Source organism: Catharus ustulatus, chromosome 17 (genome assembly GCF_009819885.2).
Source record: "Catharus ustulatus isolate bCatUst1 chromosome 17, bCatUst1.pri.v2, whole genome shotgun sequence".
Classification (NCBI taxonomy): domain Eukaryota; kingdom Metazoa; phylum Chordata; class Aves; order Passeriformes; family Turdidae; genus Catharus; species Catharus ustulatus.
In genome coordinates this window covers 5,305,959-5,327,073 of record NC_046237.1, presented here as the reverse complement: position 1 = coordinate 5,327,073, position 21,115 = coordinate 5,305,959, and the positions used below count along the sequence as shown (strand labels likewise).

The following is a 21,115-nucleotide window of genomic DNA, read 5'->3' as shown; positions in this document are numbered from 1 at the left end:
CTTTTCAACATAAAGTCCATATAATCACTTTTCTATCAGTCACTTACTGCTCCTGAGTGTTTCTTACTACAATGTTGATATTTGCATTAGCTACTTACCCTGGCTCTGAGATTCATACAGTTGTCAGCTGCATTTAGACTTCAGCTGAAAATCCCTGGGTCCTGTACCACAGCTGCTCCAATTGCTAATGGCAATTGAAAAGAGAAAGCAGTGATATTTCCTACAGCAAATAGCAGGCAGAGATAAAGCCAGAGCTATGGCATGAAGGTTATAATGATAGGCTCCCTTGTGCTTATTAAATTAGAGATCCCTTTGGATTCACAGTGTGCAGCTGTGGGCAGGACTTGGTGAGGAAAACTTAAATTTGTAGAAAGGAAATGTTACTAAGCCCATTTTATTGCTGGGAGAACTGAGGCACAGAAGTTAAAAGTGACCTTGCTCAAGGTCAGAGGCAGAATTGTCACAAAGATTGAGAAACTGAAGCCAAGTCTGAAAGCTGGGGGATCTGCAAATTGCCACAGGATCGTTTCTGCTCCTTGTGCACTCAGAGCTGACAGGAAATCACCTGTGCAAATACTTTCAGGTAGATGGAGAGGAGAAGGAGCATTGTTTGACCTGAGCAATAAGCAGGGCTCAGTCTGGTACAGGGGGGAGCCATGGCCAGGAATGGACACTGCTCCAGCAAAGGATCCACACTCAGAGTCTGTTTAAATGCTTCAGAAACAGCTCCAAACATCCTGCACAAAGTCTGGAACAGCAGCTCCTGTCTCAACACTCAGAAATTACTTTCCACACTTTGCAAGCAGAGGGAGAACCAAGAACTGGTGAGGCAACAGGAGGCAGCTGGAGCAGGACAGAGGCACTGGGTGCCCAGCTGGGTACCCTGTGTGACACCACCCTCACAGTCCTGTGGGGTTTTTTCCCAGAGTTTTGGGATAGACAGAGTGAACCACAGGGACCAGGACCAGATTGTGATTGTGCTGCTGTGTAAGGTTGTGGTGCAAGATGCACGATGCCCCTGGGCCTCAAGGCTTTTTTTATTCCCCCCTTCATTTTTTACAGCACAGAGAGGAGGTGAAGGTTTTCCTGAAGGGTGGATGATTGTGGGGAAACTACAGCAGAGCTCTGCCTTGCCCACTTCTGCTCCAGCATCACACAAACAGCAGGGCTTGGAACCCAGGAGAAATGAACCCTGCCCATGGCTAAAGGGCAAGGTTAATTCTGAAACTTGAGGAAAAAACCCTCAAAACCTCAGCCAAATAAATAAACATGGTTTATGGTTAAACAGGCCCCAACAATAAGCCGTGCTGGGGCATTAATCTCAGCCTACCCCTCTCCTGACCATGCTGCTGTGGGCCAGGATTCTGGCTGAGTTACTCCTGCTCGCTCCCACCTTGCTTTACAAGCAGTAATTCAAGTTGATGGAGCTCTTCACACAGAAAGCTGCATCTCGGTGTGCAGGTGGCAGGACGTGGCCAGCAGATCAGCATTTCGTGCCTGCCTGCTGCTTCCCCCCTTCCCTTCCCTTCCCTTCCCTGTCTCCCCCCATCCTTCCCGCAGAGAGTGGTCAGCGTTCTCACCGCCCCGGCGTGTTGACATGCCAGAAATATCTCTGCTTCACTGCCTGTGCTCTTGGAAGTATTTTGCTGCTCTCTCACCTCTCCATGAGAGAGACACATTCATCTGTCAGCTTATCGGAGGAATTTCCAACAATCTGTGGCAATGCTACAAGTCTCAATCTTGCTGTAAGTACCTAAAGCCAATTAGCATACAAGATGTTTCCCTCTCACGTAGTGCACCACTGGCCTAAGGGCTTTTCATTTTTTAAAATTTTTTTTTCCCCTGTACATCGGGATTTTTTTTCTTTTTTTCATTTTTTCCCCTTTTTTTTTTTTTTTTTCAGGGCTGATAGCTGTTGAAGCACACAGCGGCATCCCCAAAGCATAGACGGGGAATGGGAGAGGATCCAAAGGGATCAGCGAGGATTCACGTTCTGCTGCTGAATCCCGGTGGCAGAGGGGTGTGAGGAACCGGGGGGATCCCAGAAGGAGGCGGGGACCGGGAGATTCCCATTCCCGGTGGAGGAGGGATGCGGGAGAGGATCCCGCTCAGAATGGAGCAGAGGAATGGGGGAGAGGATCCCGCTCAGAATGGAGCAGAGGGATGCGGGAGAGTTGATCCCTCCCAGAATGGAGCAGAGGGATGCGGGAGAAGGATCCCGCTCAGAATGGAGCAGAGGGATGCGGGGGGAGCTGATCCCGCTCAGAATGGAGCAGAGGGATGCGGGAGAGGATCCCGCTCAGAATGGGGCAGAGGGATGGGGGAGAGCTGATCCCGCTCAGAATGGAGCAGAGGGATGCGGGAGGATGATCCCGCTCAGAATGGAGCAGAGGGATGCGGGAGATTCCCGCTGCAGAGGGATGCGGGAGAGGATCCCGCTCAGAATGGAGCAGAGGGAGGCGGGAGAGCTGATCCCGCTCAGAATGGAGCAGAGGGATGCGGGAGAGTGGTCCCGCTCAGAATGGAGCAGAGGGATGAGGAGGATCCCGCTCAGAATGGAGCAGAGGGATGGGGGGGATTCCCGCTGCGGAGGGATGCGGGGGGATCATCCCGATCAGAATGGAGCAGAGGGATGCAGGAGCGGGGGGATCCCGCTCAGAATGGAGCAGGGATGGGGGGAGAGCTGATCCCACTCAGAATGGAGCAGAGGGATGCGGGAGAAGGATCCCGCTCAGAATGGAGCAGAGGGATGCGGGGGATTCCCGCTGCAGAGGGATGCGGGAGCCGGGGCTCTCGGTGCCCGGAGGGGTCCGGCGATGCTGCTGCCGGGCTCGCAGGGATGCGGGATGCCGGGGCCGGGGGAAGCGCTCCCGCTGCCCGGGGCCGGAGCGGCTGGAGCTGCTGTTTCCCACGAGTGCCCTCTCCTGGAAAAGGCTCTCTCCACGCGTGCCCGCCCCGGAGGATGCCGAGGTTTAAGAGGTTTAAGAGCGGTGAAGTTTCCCGTCTCCTCCCGCTCGCTCTGGCCCGTGCGCGCACAGCTCGGTGCCAGAAATCCTGCCGGTGGTACCTCTCTCCAGCCGTACCCTTACATTTATTTTGGGGAATAATTAATCCTTTTGGCGTGCCAGCTTCCTCCTGCCAACAGAGCCCAAACGCTGTTTGGGAAGGGCTGTTCTTGCCCATGTGCTGTCAGCTGGGCGATGGCCAGCAAACTTTGTCCTTGCTATCAGACATCCAGCACGCCTTGAGTATCCTAAAGGATGAGGGACACCCACATTCCACATCCCTGGGTTTTTATTTGGAATAGATCCATGCATTTCCCAAAGAGTGGATGTAAAGGCTGAAAGCTGTGCAGCTAATCTGGCCCGCAGCCCTGCGGGGTGTTTCTCATAGCTCTGAGGATGCTTCTCATCCTCCTCTGAAAAGCTCTAATATGGAGTTGTTTTCATATGGATGAGGACTGGGATATTCTTTGCACCTCTACCCTGTAAAAACCTCTCCCTTCCCACCTGTGTCACCAGTCAAAGCATTCCAGGACAGTGAATCCTTAAACAAAACCCTTTTCTTTGAAGCTGGGCCACAAGCACCTTTGCCATGTTCCATCAATAGTTATTCCTACAAGCAATTAAGGCACCCAGTGAACCGGTGGCTGCTCAGGAGACAAAGGTCCTTCCCACCACGACATCCAGGCAGATGAACCAGTTAAGAGGAGCTCAGGCCAATTTATTTCTTGATAGATAATGATGCGAGTTCTCACCAGGGATCTGTAATTTTCTATTGATGAAAACCTGCCTTTTCTGATTTGCAGGGTTATCTGTCTTTCTCAACTTCAGGCTCTTGCCAAACTCGCAGGCAGCCCTGTGAAAGTGCCGTGTCCCACAAGAGCCATGTATTTTAATATGATGTAGTTTTCTTTGCCCTGGAACCAGGATCAGTTCTCCATGCTGACAATCCATAAAAGACCTAATGACCCATCTGAGGAACATTAACCAGCGCTGTGGCCATTCCAGGCAGAGTGTTTGTTTGTTTTTTGCCCTCCTGTTTGGGAGTGTAATTTCTGGAGAGGATCTTTGGGGGGTGAGTTCGATCTTCACAGATCTTTTAGCGCTGAATAACTAAAAATCAGGCTGAAGGGTGGCTTAGGCTTTAAATTTAAAAGCTTTATTTATCAAGCCAAGCTTTATTAAGAGCTGCAGTGGGCTCCATCAGGGTCAGCAGTCTGCAACAGCCTCCACATACCCTAAAAAGTGAATTTTTCAAGCAGAAACACACTATTGCTTCCACCAAGAGCTTGCAGAAGTGACTGCTAATTTAAAGGAATTTTTGGCTTCTAACTTAATTGTCTCTGCTTATAATTTAGTGCCTTATAAAAGAGAACTATTTACACCCTGCTGTATTTCATGATCTATAGTTAACATTTGTGTTTAGCTGGGAATTACGACCGTTGTGTCTCTGAGAAACGGTTGAAAATATTTAAATGCCACAGGAATCTTCCGAGGTCAGAGCCTTTCTGCACTGCTGGGTGTGGAGGTGGGACAGAGAGGATCTCCACCATCAGCAGTGCAGAGGGGAGGGCTGGATTTGCAGGAGGAGGTTTGATCCTGGCCACCTCAACCATAGCCAAGGTGGTTTCTGGGCTCTTTTTTCCTCCTGGATCATTTCTGGCTGCTGCCAAAGGGGTTTGCCATCAAAAAGGTTTCTCACTGGCAGCCTGAAGTGGTGGTCAGGGTGTTGAAGCCCCAGGTGTCCCAGCTGACTGAAGAAGTCATCTCACCTATGATCATCATCCCCAAGCTCTTGGCATTTTACACCAGCACCAAGACAAAAGGTTTTTGCATCAATCTCCCAAGATCTTCCCTCACTACCTCTGAAACAGGCTTAAAATCTGTTTTTTTCAGGTGCTTGTGACTCCTCCAGCCTTCAAGAGTCCTGGTAGACACAGAAGATCTTCCCTTTTTAATTTTCCCTTTTATTTCCCTTCTTTTTCTTTTTTTTTAGCCTATTTTTTTTTTACCCTTGGAGTGCCCTAATTATACAGAGCATTGATTTTACAATGCATTCATGGATTGATTGTACTGCCATGCTCCTCCCACAGGAAACAGCTTGCACACAAGCACTTTTTGATCTCTCCAAAATATTCCCTAAGGTGAATCAATGGCTCTTGCATCTTGTCTCTTGCTTTAGTCTAGGGGAAGCTGGAGATGTCTTGCTACTGAAATGAGCTTCAAGAAAAATATTGGAAGGCAGAAAAAGAGAAGGAAAATTATTCACTTTATCCTGCCCAAAAAAGATTGTCTCATGTACAGCAAAATACATTCTTGTTAGCATAATGTTCTCATCCAGCTCAGCCAACTGCAATCTTGGAGAACGCATGGGAACTTCCATATAATTATCTTTAATGAACTGGCCAAGATAAAAGTAATGATATCTTAAGACACATAGTGCATAATAAAATATATATCTATATAAAAGCCTATCTGTATCTATGAAATGACATGCTAAAACGAGGAGAAAGAGGCAATTTATGTGTTTTATGGCTTTGGCACCTCTGTAACAGAGATCTCAGATACAACCAGACCAAACTTTTTCAAGAGACCATCTCTTTTAGCCTAAATGGAGGGAATTAGCTCCTGTTCCCAGTGATTCCCTGTGAACAGGGTAATGGATTAGACTCAGATTCAGGCTGAAGGCTCTAATCCCTGTGTTTTAATGACTGTACCTGCCACCAGCCACAGCCACAGCCTTGTTCCAAACCCCAAATCCATGGAAATCCCCGGGAACGTCCAACCCTTTTTGCATCCAATGCAGCCAGATTTAGCAAAAGAAAAAAAAAAAAAACAGCCTTGACCTTGAGAAATTCTTCTCAAATTAAGGATTAATTCAGAATTATCACTGAGACTTTTGCTGGATAATAAGGGGGTGATTCCTGCTGCCAAAAGCTTTGTCTAAAGGGTTTGATTTCCTCTTAGGTTAATCCTGGCGAGTGCACTCCTGCCCATTAGGATGCTCGGTATTAATTTCAGTCTGCACAGGGTTCATTTCAGCGGGCTCTGCTGAGAGCTCCACTGATTGCAGCGCTTAATTACCAGCTGAGTATCATCTCTTTAGCATGTGGTGGCATCGTGCCAGCCCCTGGGGGGTCTTGAGCCCTGAGCAGGACCCCAGAGCACTCGGGGATCCTCGTTCTGCCCTGCCAGAACTGACCATAAGTTTTGTGCTTCCCTTTACTCAGCAGTTTGCTGAGGAAAAGCTGGTAGGACAGAGAGGAGGAGGCAGATTCCTCTTGTTCAGCAGCTCACCAGGGTCCGGCCCGGAGCTGGAGGATGCCAAATAGCAATTTTTAATCTGGGGCTGCCCAAGGTTACGATGCTCTGCCCACCCCTCCCTGCCATGCTGCCTCCAAACCCTGCATTGCAGCACAATGTTGGGTTTCTCCATCAGTTTTCAGGAACACGAACACCCACCCTCAGAGCACTGCTGTGCAGGTGTGTAGGTGCATGCAGAACGTGCTGTTATTTGTAATATATATATATAAAATATATATATATATATGGATATGAAATACAAAAGGAGGTTATTTCTTACTTGGCGTGCTGGAGGCTCTGATTGCTGGGTTATATGAAATATTTAGATCATGCACAAGAGATAACTCACAAGATATAATGTCGATGTACGATGGGAAGCTAGTCTTTATTATCACAGGTGTAAATTTTCACACCTCTGTTATCAATTTTGCAATTATAACTGGGTTTCCTGGTAAAGTAATTTACTACTCACTACCATATAGGATGAAGAAAATGATCATTTATCCACCTTCAACTCAATTAAATATTCATCGTTCCCCAAAAAAGGGGGGAGAGGATTTAAATCACTTCCAAACTATTCTCCAGATTTTTTTTTTTTTTAAAGAAGAAGTCTGCCTTATAAAAAGCATAGATTTGATGAAAAAAGACAATAGGAGCCTAATACATCCAGGGATGCAGCACAGATTTGTCTCATCAGTCATTTGTGTTATGGGAGTCCAAAACAGTAATAAAATCAACACAAATGCAACTTCAGTGTGAGAAGAGAGGCTGATTCTTGAGTCAGATGAAAGCAGCATCATTCGAGCTCTGATTAAAACAAGCAGGTTGTGCTTGTAGAGAGGAGACCATAACAAAGTTTGCTCTTGCTTGTGGTTTTCAGCACTGAGCAAACATTGCTCATTTTTGCCTCCTTTGGAGACTTGATCTTTCATACAAGAATTTTAAGATTACTTTGCAGGTAGAGAATTTTGGTGTTTGGGTGCAAAAAAACCCCTCATCTCAATCAGCATTAAATCCTCAGGAGCTTCAGTCTCAGCACTTTTCTCCTCCTGTCCTGTTTTTCTCCTGTCCTGTCAAACCTTCCATCACTCAATCTGTGATGTCTCGTGGCCCCAAACACGCTCCTGTTGTTGGCTAATTCTCAGTGAGACTTTTATTCCAAAGGCTTCCCCAACAGCCTGATTATATAATAACAGCTTGCTCATTACCCCGAATATAAATAGTTGAAGTATCCCTCGAGAATGGACACAGCTGGTGGAACTTCCCATATTAGCACCGCATTAATATTTATGGCAGCGCTGTGTAAGTATGCAAAATATTGGCATCTCTCCACGCAAAAGTTTACACATCTGTCATTAATGACTCTGCCCCAACATCCCAGGCAGGTCAGGGAGCCTGAAATTCCGATGAGGCAGCCCCAGCTCTCACCCAGCATCATTTTGTGTGCGGCTGAGTCACCCCTCGGTGTCCTGGAGGGTGACAGCGGTGCCCCCGTGCTCCAGCTGATGTACTGCGGTTTGTTTTGGCTTATCAAGTGAAATATTAAAGGACGTGATGAGAACCAGCTAATTGTACATATAACCTTTAAGATGTCTCGGACAGGATTCCAGCCTTCACCTCGGGCTATAAAGAGAAAGTAATGGGGCCATAAACACACATTTAAGTGTGCCTTTAAAGTTTAAGGAGAGTTTAATTGCGGGCGCTGGGGTGCCTGGGAGCAAACCCAGCACAGGTAGTGTTTCCCCAGGAGACACTCAGCAAGGGCCAGGCTCAGCATCCAGCTCTGAGGCTTTGCCTGCCCCGAGGGGAATTGGTTTGTGCTAATAAATGTCCCAGCTGCAGGTCAGATTGTAAATGAAAGTGATATTTAATGGCCCAGATCTTCCACTGGTGTAAACCAGCCCTGTGTGCTGCTCGTGCAGGCTCTGGCTTGGTTTAAATCCAGGTGTTACTGACCTGTGGGCATGACTTTGGGAAGTTCTTTGGAGCCTGATGCTGGGTTATAACATTCCCAAGGACGGAGAAGTTGCAGGGAGTCAGTCCCTCTGGACTCACAGCAGCCTGAGCAGATGCACAAAAACCCCCTCAGTGTCTGTCTGCTCACCCCAAGGCAGGTCCCAGCAACCTGGGAAAAGGAAAATGGCAAAAGGAAAATGGAAAAGGGGGAAAGAAAGCTTTATTATTTTTTTTTCCTCATGGTGTGACTTTGAGCCGTGCAGATGAAAACACAGATGAGTCTGTGGCCATCTGCAGAGCTGGTGCAGTGCCCCAGGAGGGCTGTGCTGGGCAGCAGTGGTGCCCTTGGGGATGTCACAGCCAGCAAGGGAGAGCTGTCCCCAGCCCTGTCAAGGCAGTGGGATTCAGCAAAGCATCAAGAGCTGGGCAGGCTCGGTGACAGCTGCACTCGTGGTGGTGCAGAGCAGGGATCAGACAAGCTGCTGGTTTATTACTTTTATTTAATCTAGAAAATGTTGTCATTGAGGGGAAGTAGAGTAAAAGAAAGCAGAGCAAAATCCAGAATGCTTTTAACAACATCTCATCTGTGGACAGCCTGGGGCTCCAGTTTGGCTGTTTGCAGCTTGGGTGCAACAAGCTCCCCCCTGACAGCCATCTGACGGACCTGAGGCCCTGATAACCCCGACTGAGCCCTGCAGGGGGACATGCAGACATCAGTGACACGTCTGATGGAGCTGCAGCAGGACCACCAGCCAAACTGCTCTCTCAGAGAACAGAACACTCCAGTTGTGTTCCCAAGCTGGTGTCCCACCAAGCTGCTGCAACCCCACAGTGCAGCTCTGAGCTCAGCACTGCTGTTCTGCACTTTCTCAGGTTCTCTTGGGGGTTTGCTCTGCACCAAAAGCTTCATGTTTTTCAGAAAAATGAATATCATCTGCACAGCAAGTGGAGGCCAGCTGCAGGTCTATGAAGTCAAAGGGAGAGACATCATCCATCAGTCAATTCCTCATTCCCCTCAGAGGCAGCACTGATGGAGCAAGGGACAGGCTGCTGCCAGCTCTACAGACAGCTCTGCAGGTTCCTCCTTGGGGAGACACCCACTGAACAGCAAATTTTTGAGGAGACTATCTCAGAGAAAGGTGGAGGTTCAGCCTGTGCACTCACAGGCTGCCCCAAGGTCCCTGGAAGTGCAGGGTGATGCAGGATGCAGTGATGTGACCCTGCTCTGGGATGGGGAGGTGACAAGCACCCAGCCCCAAGAACCTCTGTCCTCTCCAGGGCTGTGTGTAAAATTAATTGATAAAGCATAATCACTGTATCAATGCCTTTTTTAGAAAAGATAAAGTACACTTCAAAGCTAATTTAGGCCTGCAGACAAATGGCTTAAAGAAGAGCTACTGTACTGAAAAATGGCCATGTCATTTTTTCCCCAAATCATAGTTTCAATGCACACAGCCTCAGCCTGACATTCTGAATTATGGCTTTTATTAAACATTAGTAATAGAGTGCACTTAAATCATGGTTTCCCTGTAAAAGAGAGATGTGTTCAACTCAGATCTGCACATTTTAATGCCATATTTCTTCCTTTTACTCTCCCCGCAAGATAAATTTACTTACTCCACAAAAATGTTTTGCTGAAAAGAATAATTCATCCTTCAGTGTCCATCTAATGCACCTTGTGAGTAATGTGAAACGATGCAAAAATTACAATGCACCGGCCATGTCTGGAATGCTTAGATGCCTCCGAGTTAGAGGTTATGCACACAGAGTATTGAAATTAGATTTAACAACTATCATCTTTTACAATGTTGCCTTGATGATTTTTTTTCCCCTTTTATAGCTTTGATCAGATGCCTTCTGAATACATTGTGGGTAACAAACCTCACAGTCTGCTGCTCTGCAAGCCCTGCTCAGCTCTGAGCCAGGTTGCCAATAACTGCTTTTTTTTTTTTTTTTTTTTTTTTTAAGTGAGAATATTTGTAGCCACAATTTGCTCTAGCAGGCGAAATTCAGATTATATTTTTAGTCTGTGAGTAGATCAAAAATAAGTGATGGGGTAACCAGGCAGCTGTGGAAATAGCATCCTCTAGGTACCAGATTTTGCTGTGCTGAGCCCCCAGTCCTGGCAGAGTGAGGGCAGACCTGTACCCTGGGAGAGCTGTGCATCCCCAGCACAGGGTGAACGGCATCCAGCACATGCCCCAGCCCTGGCACGAACACCAGGCACAGCTCTAACCCAAACTCCAGGTCCCCATCCTCTCTGGGCACACACAGGCAGAGCCAGCCCTGCAATGTGACCTTTGTTTAAAGGACAGCAAGTGTACCATTGAATCAATGTCCCTCTGCCAGGAGCTCTGCATTGGAGCTGCATTGCAGTGTCAGCAGCAGGGCTGCTCCAGCTCAGCTCTCACCTGAACCACTGTGACCCACTGACACCTGGGGGAGTGTGGTGCCACAGCCCTGCACTGCTGCTCGAGGGGGACAATGGCTTTGGAGATTGCCAAGCACCTATGGATGCTGGGGGTGTGGGTTTGCTGAAAATCTGATGCTGTTCACTCACTGTGGAGTTTGACTAACAGGGAGATGTATTTAGTAAGCACTGCGAATCTTTTGCTTTATTTATTGGTAGCATGGCAGGGATATTAACTGATTGGTCCCCCAAGATTCCTCCAATGTTGGTAAGAGAAGCAGCATCCCTCTCTTTTGTCAGTTCCAGGTCCCTGGGGTAGGAGCAAACACCAATCCCAGCAACCCTCCCTTGGGACTCCCCAGCCCTGGAACTCACACTAACACACCACAGGAATATTTATGATGTATAGGGTTTTTTGTATTGATACCTGGGACTCCCAGCAGGGTTATGATCCCATTACACACAGCCAATAGGAAAACCAGTCTTCTAGATTGTTTTCAAGAGAGCTATAAAAATGTGACTAAGAGAAGCAACTTCATCTATCCCACACAGCAGTTTAGCAGGGAAATTTCTAATGGCACGTCTATCAGCTCAGAGTCTCACAGATTCAGAGCCTCAGAGAAAAAGTTTGTCCAAGTTAGTTTCTCTAGGATGAGTCCCCAAAGAGCATGTAAAGACTTCTCAATTTGACCTCCTGAACTGGAGTTGTTATCAAGACCTAAAATTATTGCTGTGCTATTGCTGTTTGGTGGATGACAACAGGAAAATCGCTGGACAATGGGCGTTGGCAATGACTTTATCAATAACTTGGTGACTTTGGCTGCCTTCACTATGATCCCTTCCACTGAACTTCAGTTCCATTCAAATTTCCTCTCAAAGAGCATAAATGCTTCTGAAGTGGAAAAACCTCCAGCACATTAGCTAATAGCACATCAGAGGAAGTGCCTGGCTGCGCCTGTAACCTCAGCAGGCATCTTTGCATGGGAGGACGTAAACTGTCTCTGAATTATTTATTGAACCAAAGTCATCAAATTGGACAATTAACCTTGAAAACTTAATTTAAGCACCATAAAAGAAACATCTCCTGAAAAACGTGTCCTTAATAAAAGCCAGAAGCACAAACTGTAGCAGGTTCTGCCATGGTCCATTGCAGGAACTGGAACTTCAGTGGGTTTGTCCCTGAGGAGGGATTAGTGCTGGAGGTGACTTGGCAGAAACACAGAAATTTGGAGAGCAGAGCAGAGCATCCCTGGAGCTCTCCAAAGGATACTCCTCCTTCACCAGGGCTGCAGAGGAATCAGCCACAGGCTCTGTCTGCCCTGCTCAGCCCCAAACCCCCACTGCAGTTCCCAGGTCCCCACAGGGATGGGGACAGCACAGGCACACAGCAAAATGATGGAGCTGGAGGTTGTCAGGTGTCTTCACTCCCTTCTCTATCCAGCATCCAGACTGGAAATTCTTTGAAAGAAAAAAGGAATTTCCCTCCTCAGTGCCCTCTGCTGTGGGTGAGCTCCTGCTCCAGGCTGGCGTCTGCTGCGCTCTTCTGCCACCACTAAACGAGGGAAGCTGCAGAAGGCTTCAGCAATTTATTCTGTTTAATTTCCTCCACAAAGGTGTTTTATCCTCACTAATAAAAAGAGTGGAACTTGATCATTTCTAAAATATTGTCCCTTCTAAATCTTTATGGCTCAAAGTGGACTGAGATCATTAGAAGTTACTTTATGTGCAGCTCAATCAGCTCCAAAGGGCTATCTCAGTCACTCCGTGCTTGCTGAGAGCAGATCCCATTTCCCAGAGGCAAAAGGACAATACTTAATCACTTCCTCACTTGTTAGGTGTTTTAACAAGTTGTATTAAGCTTCATCAGTTGGAGCTTTCATGCCAGATTAAAAATGACAGTTCACTTCTCTGTTATTATAGGACATCATTTGTTTTCTTTTATTTTGCCGGGCACTTGCATGCCACGGTAATTTCACACGAAAATATATGACTGATGTCACCCAGAAGTAATTAGGTTTTAAAAGCCTTGATTGCAATAGACACGGACGTTACAGCTTTATGGTGCCAGTGCTTTGCCACCCACTTTATGGCTGTTGATTCTGCAAGTATTTCATAGATCTGTCAATAGGAATAAGTTAGCTGATGTTGACTGGACCTATTAATCAGAAGGAAGGAAAATATACATTTTTATTCCTGCTCTCAGGCTTGATAGCTCAGTAAAAGCCTCCCTACCCAGCTCTGCAACACTCCAGGGTTCCCTCACTGCTGAAATTAGAGAAATGCAGGGAAATCCTGGGCTCCTTCAGATATAGAAACAAATTATTTTAACACACTGTGTTGGAGAGATCTGTTCTTCACCACTATATATGGATATTGTATTTTAATGCACAGGGAAGAACACATTTTATTGTTCTAGCCTTCCAATAATATTTTATAGGGATCCATCTCATTCCAGTGAGGGAGGGATGGAGCTGTTGCCTTCCTGCTGTGCTCTGGACAGAAAGTGGGTCAGAGTCAAGAGCTCAGAGGGTTGCATTTACACCTCAAAACTCAGCTCTGGTAGTGTGGAATTAGACCACTCATGTTAAAATGCATTTCTGTGCTCATGACAAATCTAGGAACCTCCTGGTTGGGCAGCCAGCAGGGAAACAGAGGGGAATACAGGGAGCTGAGATCCTGGTGCTGCTGCAGGTGAGTGCACAGCATCCCTTGACCTCGGTGGAACTGGGAATCTGCCCAGACACTAAATGCTGATTTAGGTTTCAGAAAGACTGCAAAGCTTGGGAAACCAGGGATGATTATTTAAAAGAATTTGTGTGCAGTCTGAACCATTCCACAGCGATCAAAACCCCTCATGAGCTTTTGTCATGAGAACCACAATAAAGAGTTCAGCTGCTGGTTTCACTTGTGACTTCAAGTTCATAATTTAAAAAACAAAAGCTGGTCCCTTTCCACAAGAGCAGAAATTACAGATATTTGTTTCTGACAGGCCTTTCTAGTGATGTCACCCCAGTGATAAGGTGCTCCTGCAGCAGTGAAGGTGTCCTTGGGCAGGGCAGACCCAGACCAGTCCCACTGCCCACTGTGAAAGCCAGCCCTGTGAAATGGATGTGCTGGGACCTGTCCCAGTGCATAAGAATGTCATCTCTCCCTGGACACATCAACCTTTTAATCAAATCTTGGGCGAATGTCCCAGGTGGCAAGAATGGACTTTGCTGTGCCAAGAACAGCGAGTCCATTCCAGAACCAGGGACTCAATCCCACCCAGTTCACTCCAAAACACGTTGGCTACAACTACAAAACCCTTTAAGTCCAGCAAAGTGTAGAAAAGTGTATTTTTTCTCCAGATTGCTGTGCTGTCCTTGCTTTTCCAGAGCTGAAGCCATGTCCAGACTGACCCCACCATCCTTTGGAGGTTCAGCCATCCAGAGGCTCCAGGTTGGCAGTTCAGGTGCCAGCTCCTGTGCACCAAAGAAAGTGATGAGGAGGTTTCTGTCTGCTGGTGTTTAATGGAAAAAGGATTTCTCCTGCTCTGCTGCCTTCATGAGAGGAGCTCTGCCTTCTCTGGGATATTCAATGGTCCCAAGCATTTCGCCATGCAGGGAAGGCATCTCCTCCCTTTCCACACAAAGTGCTGTGTCTGTCTTTCATCTGCCCTGAAGAATCTTCCCCCTGACTCCTGATTAAAATATGGGCTGCTTTACACTTTCCTTTTCCTTTTTTTTTTTTTTCTGCCTCAGAAGAAAATTCTAGACAGCAAACACAGGAAGAAAAAAAGGCAGAATTGCCAGCAGATAAGCCCAATTTCACTTGACCCCTGAGCTCTATCGGTCACTCCTAACAATGGGATGTACTCTTATCTCAGCACACCACTTAACACCCATTAATGCTTTGGGGAGTTAGTCCAGCTCTTTAAGATCCCCATGTAAGGATTTATTTCAAACACTGAGATGAGTGGGATGACTGCCTTTAGCAGCTGCAGTCTGAAGTGCTGGTCTGTCCTGCTCAGTACTCTGTTCACTGTAAAGCTTTAACCCACTGGATTAAGGATCTGTAAGGAAAAAAAAAATCACTTAAAGCAGATTTGCAGCTGGTTTGAGTTGGGAAAGCTCCTGCAGCACATGCTGGTACCAGTTCCCTTACTGGGGGAGCACTGGCATTGCTCCACAAATTAATTCATCCAGGTTCATTGCTGATGGTTGTGCTGACTTACATGAGAGGAAAGTCTGGTTCCTCAACGAGTCTGGAAACCAGCCCTGGCTTTGGATGCAAATTCTGCAAGTTTTTATTGGGAATTTGGAGTTTCTCTGAGTTTTCATTCTGGAATGGTATAAAAATTCAGGCTGTACTAAAAAGAAAAACTTCTAAAATTATTTACTCGTCTAATTACCCTGAAATAATTTTAAATCTGATTAAACTAAACGTTGCTGCAAACTCTGCTCTGTTCAGAAATTTCCAAGGAGAGTTGAGACAGATGCACAGGTTTTTCATCCTCTTACAAGTTTGTTTGCACTACTGAGCAGAATTAAGAACGTCATGCAAATTGTAAATTTTGACTTTATGACAGAAACAAAATTAAACAGACATAAAGAAATGGAACAGCCTTGCCATATCCCTGATTACAGTGATTCCAACCACACTTTGGGTCAGTACCACTGCCTTCAGCAGGCCCTTCTCAAGGAAAGATGGGCATCAGCTGAGAGCTCCAATGCTGCTGGAGAATGGTTCCCAGACTGACAGCAAAATTTACTAAATCCTTGTGGAGGAATGGCAGAAAAATGGCTTAGACCACTGAAAAGAAAAAAATTAAACAGTAAAAATAAAAATTGTAATTAAAATTTTTTCTTACTGATTGGGCTGGAGTAGAGTCTGAAAATTGCAGAAATGAGCTCATCTCTACTCCATCTGTATCTGTCCCAGCTGACTCTGTCCCAGGCACTGGTCCCTGCCAAAATTTGGAACAACCTCCTTCATTTTTCCAACTGGCCTTCAGTTTCTGATGGATTTTGACTGAATGCAATATTTGACTTCAGCAAAGTGTGTTTTCTTTCTAAAACGCTTTTAGCCCTGATTCATAACTGGTAGGAAAAAAATAATCTATGGAATGAAATATGCCGAGGGTTTTAAGCAAATATTTAGGCAAAAAAGCAGCTGGTAAATCTCTAATGAATGGCTGGATGTAGAGCTAACCCATAATTCATGGCATGCCAGCCAGAAGGGGCTGATCCATCTCCTCTGCCCCTAACTCCTCGTGACATCCCGGGAGCTGGGGCTGCCCTGTGAGCACCCAAGGCAGGCAGCAGCGCAGGAGGTGCTTCCCTGTCAGTGCTGGGCTCTGAGTTGTAGCCCAGATTTATTTTCTCTGGTTCAGCTTCTCCTGCCCTGGTGTTAAGGACAGGCTGTTGTATGGGGGGACCCAGGTGACAGAGGTTTGAAAGGACAAACTCATCACTCTTGGCAGATGTCATCACTGCTGCATCCACCCATTGCACTCCCATTCCTCTCCACACACAAGAGCTTAATAAAACTCCATTTTCCCTTTTTCTTTAGTAACACTTTAAAATAATGGGACATTGATACTGCATTACAAATTCCCTTGGATGGATCCATGGCATGGTCCTTATCAAGTGAGTTCAAGGTGATTTATGTTATCATGGTGATTTTGCATCTTGTTTATCACCTTCTAGAGATCACTTTGCAGTGATTTTTAAGGTGGCATGGAAATTACCACCTGAATTGTCTTCTAAATCAATGAAACCTTTTCCTGCCCGGTGATAAAGCTCTCTTATGGTTTTCAATGAGCAGATATTAGCTAATGCTTAATTACTGTGGAGGGGCAGTTACTAAGCACAGGAGAGTCAACAGCATTAATAAAACTCAGAGATTAAAAATAAATCAGGAGGTACAATGAGAGGGACATGAAGGAGTGAAATGTTCACCTCTGGCATTGCCTTGAGGAGACACCAGGGTCTCACTGTGACATCTCAACCCTTCAGTGTCTCATGGACACCTTTCTCCTGTGAAGATGTTGTTGACCCAGCCCATTGTTACCTAAAATCCCTCAGTGCCTGAAATGCTGCCCTTACCACAGGGCTGGGATTCTCTTCATTGACTCCTGACACAATTTCCACTGATTTGGAAGAATCAATCTGCAATTGGTGCTGGGATTTTTTATATAAATGCACCAGAGGTGACAACCAGGGCAGGTCTGTGATGGGACAGGTCCTGGCCATCCTCAGCTTGTTGCTCCAGCAGCAGGAGGAGACAAAAACCACACTGCTCCCTCCATCCCTGCCCGTGCAGTGATCCACCAGCATCCAAACCCTCCCTCCTGCATGGAAACCAGCCACCCTCTCCTCTGCTCCACTGCACACTAAAAATTTGTATCTGCAGTGGCCAGCACTCCACAAATGCAGCTGCTCCTTTCAGAGGATCCCCAAAAGCTCCATACTGTCCTCTTTCTCCCTGCTTTCTCACAAGGAGGCTTCAGGGAAACACATTTTCCAAATTTTCCCTGCTAAAGGATGCAATTTAATATGAGACTGGTGATGACTTCATCACAGGACTCTTGGAAATGGTGTTGGTTAGTGGTTTGGGCACAAGTAAATGGCAGGAAAAAGATTGGCAGGTGTGAGATGGGAAAATTTCCCCACACCTGGGTAAAAAATCCCAGATTTTGGGCAGAGGAGCAGAAGCACAGGCTGGTCACTGCAGGCTCAACAGCTGCCTTCTATTGGCAGAGTCAATCCCCCAAGGCCCTGCCAGCCTGCACATCCTTTTGGATATCATCCTTTGCAGCAATGCATAATCAAAGATGAATTACAACAAAAGAGTGGAGCTTTTTTTTTACTAAAACATGCTGAACTCAGAAAAATCCAGCACTAGCAATAAATTCTCAGCATAATCTTAAGAACAGGATGTTTAAATGTGACCAATACTCCATAAAGAGCATGTTCTAACTCTTGTCTGACACCTGTGCTGCTTCCACTTCTGAGCAGCTTTATTTTCATTTCCCAGAGGAGTTGTATGTAAAATAGATCATTTTACTGTTACTCCATAATACCTTCTTATAACTGATACATTGTGTAAATAAAACAAAACATTAATAAAAATGGTTGGTGTCTATCTCCAACTCTAATTTGAATACTTACAGGCAGGGGAAAAAAAAAAAAAAACACCAAACCTCCTGGAAGTGATGCTAACAAATTTCACAAACAAGACACTGAGAAAATGTGAGCACTCCAGGAGAAGGTGGCCACACGGCCAATAAATCCTCCTCCTCAAGCCAACTAGTTATTGTCTATAACGTTCATAAAACTCTTTGCACAGAAGACCCTCCGTGATGAAATAAACCATCAATCTCCACTGCATTACTATTCATTTTCTGTGTGTGCTGAGAGCAAATGTCATTCAAGGCATTACAGTTCTCTCAAACTATATTAAAATACATAGTCCGATGTTACATCTTTTCGAGCCTCTCTGTTCATAAATTGTCGCTGCTGATTGGAACATAAAACATATTTTATAACGCCATAAAGGCCCAGAAGATACCAGATCACTCATGTTTGTCTTTATGGCTCAATGTGTAGGACTTTGAGATGCTAAAGCATTGTGTATTTCATAACAGCAATGGCCAGGGCTCTGTGAGAGGAAGTCTTAGACATTTCCATAAAACATTATTACCATGTTCCTTGATGACTGAAGCACCTCTGTGCACAGAGCCTGAGCCCTTAACTTATGGAGTGTAAATGGATGAGTTTTGCCAATAAATCAGCTTTGTTTAGGAGCAGAGTTATCCTGCCCAACACTTAGCTTTGAATGTTATCTCCAGGTGTCAGAGTAATGATGACTTTTTTCATTCCTCCATTTTTCTTTTCTTCCTGATATGGCTAAGAAAACTTCCTTTCTAGGGATAAGTCCCCTGAGAAGTTGATGAGGTATTTCAGCATAATAGGAAATTAGATCATCTTCTCAGTGATGTTCTGTGGCTCCATCAGACCTGCTATTTCTGGATCCTCTTTGGGGAGCAGTGGCTATCACCTTCCAGTGCCCTGAGATGCTTTTGTGTGGAAGGAAAGTTCCTGTCACCATCTCCTGCAATCCCTGCCTTTATGTGCCCCCAAGCTTCAATTCAGACCTTGTATACCAGAGCAGTGCAGGATGCCCCATCACTGAGCCCTGTGCTGCCAGGGTCACAAATCAGTGCCCACAAAAAGCAGGGTGGGGGCAAATGCTGGGTTTGGACTCGAGGTTTACTGCAGCACCTGATGGATTCAGAGACAACACTGCAGGGAATGGATGCTGGATCTCAGGTGCCTGTCCCTCCCCAAAACATATGAAGGGTGGAAAGAAAAGAAATAAAATTTAAAAAAAATAGGGATGAAGGCTACTAGCTGGCAAGCAGACAAACAGAAACCCTTACAATCTCCAGATATCCAATCTCTCCATATGACAGCAGGGACACAACCCCATCCTGCTCTCAGGAAAAGACCCAGGAGGTGATAGACACCCAAAACCTCCACAATATCTGAACCTTGGGACTGGCAGGCATAGCCACAACCTACTCTGGCTCCAGCATCCCAGACAGATTTGTGTGAGGATCCCAGCAGCCCTGATGATCCAGCAGTCTGGCAGGACACCCTCATCCCATGTGCTGCAGAGCTAAAGCCTTGGTATTCCAGTGGTTTCCTCTCTGCAGAAAGCTGTGCAGTATTTCCACCCCTTTAAAGGTCTATAAGAGGTCTCATCAAAGCCAGGTATAGTTTATATTGCAGATGGCTGCTGACATGATATAATCCACACTAACAGGCAGGCTGTTAAAGGTCAGAGTCTCACTTCACTTCTGTTATTAGCTTTGATGTTGGGAAGATGCTGAATTCCCTCCGTGTCTTTTTCTTTTAGAGGGAGAAAAGACACTGTTTACTGTCAGGCTCTTCATCAACATAATTGGTGGCTTCTCTGGAATCGCCCCTTTGCTCTAAAAAGCGCTGTAAATCAGCTGTAGGAAGCCTGGTCTTTGAAAAATCCTCGAGCGGAAGAGGAGCGCGAGCAGCAGTTTGCAGGATCGGCTCCATGTCCGTGCCAGATGTGTGCAGCAGGCAGGGCAGCCTGGAGCCTTCCTCATCCTGCATCCCTAAAACAGCAAAACTGCTCACAGCTTTCAGACATGAGCACAACAGAGCCCTGGAGATTTTGGGGAGCTCCCCAGGAGGTGCTGCAAGCTCTGGATCCGGATGGAATCTCCTGTTCTGTGTGCTGCTCCCAGCATGTGCCTGCCAGGTTGTTGTGTGGCTGATCCTCACAACCCCTGCCTGCTCCAGGGCCTGAGGGAGCAGAGATCATTCCTGGCCATCCAGGCTGTGCAGCCAGACCTGCAGCCCCAAAGCACACCGGCAAATATTCCTGGGAGCAGTTTGAGCAAAGCAAAGTGCAATAAAGTGTTCAGGGATTGAAGTGCCAGGGCTGCACCCTCCCCAATCCCCATCCCACCCTGGGATCCCACTCAGCAAAATGGAGCAGCAGAGGAATCCTCAGCCCTGATTGCCACCTCCTTTCTGAACAGGACCCCAAAAGCAGCTGAGTGCCTTATTCAGAAATAATACTGACATTACTCCAGCTCGCTGGGGGCTCCGGCTCCTGGAAGAACTTCTCACCTAATCTCAAACAAGAGACACCATGCCCATCATCAAGTCCTTGGTAAGTCCCTGCTGACCTTGACCATGCCCTGTGCGGACCCCAGAGCCCTTCCCGACCTGGCAGGGCAGGGTTTGCCGGGCTGGTGCCACGCTTTGATCTCGGCAATAGTGAGGCTTTGCCTGAAGATGGCACTACAGAATGGGCTGGGGCGAGCGTGCAGCGCTGGCCGGCCAACAATCCCGCTCCTATTCCCACAAAACGCGTGTCCAGCTGCCGTCCCTGCCGGGCTGGGGTCTGCTGGGGGGAAGGACAGCAGAGGTCACTGTGTGTCCGACAGACACAAACCCCAAATCCTCGGGAGAAAGCTGAGCTCTCCCTGTTCCCTGCAAAAGTTTTATTTCCCCAAGCAAAATCCGGCTCTTGCTTTTCGTGTTCGAGTTTCATCCGTCTTGCTCCCGACTTGGCGAAACTGCAGCAGCAATTTTAGTTTCCCCCACAAATGGCACCACAGAAGCTCACAGGGGCAGTGTTGAATGATCCCAAACCCGCTCATGTTGGGGCAGCACGGTGGGATGGTCATTCCCCCTCTTCTCCTTCCCCATCCCATGGGTATAGCTCCATTAAAAAAAGCCACAACAGGAAGGAGTTACCGAACTACCCAGCCTCGCACAGCGAATCCTCTCCTTCCCACTGTACCAGACCAGGAACTGTGGCTCCCAAATCATCTAAATCCCCATTTTTTGTATTAATGCCAAAAATCCCCACAGCCCTGAGGTTGCCCAGGCGGAGATGTTTCAAAAGCACTTTC

At 46.8% G+C, this 21,115-nt stretch overlaps 1 long non-coding RNA gene across 1 annotated transcript; it reads left to right on the top strand.

Moving 5' to 3' along the window:
• Window positions 1-1,588: 1,588 nt before the first annotated feature.
• Window positions 1,589-14,376, top strand: LOC117004402. Its single transcript, XR_004419622.1, has 2 exons — window positions 1,589-1,745; window positions 14,046-14,376. It is a non-coding gene; the product is annotated as an uncharacterized LOC117004402 (long non-coding RNA).
• Window positions 14,377-21,115: the final 6,739 nt, after the last annotated feature.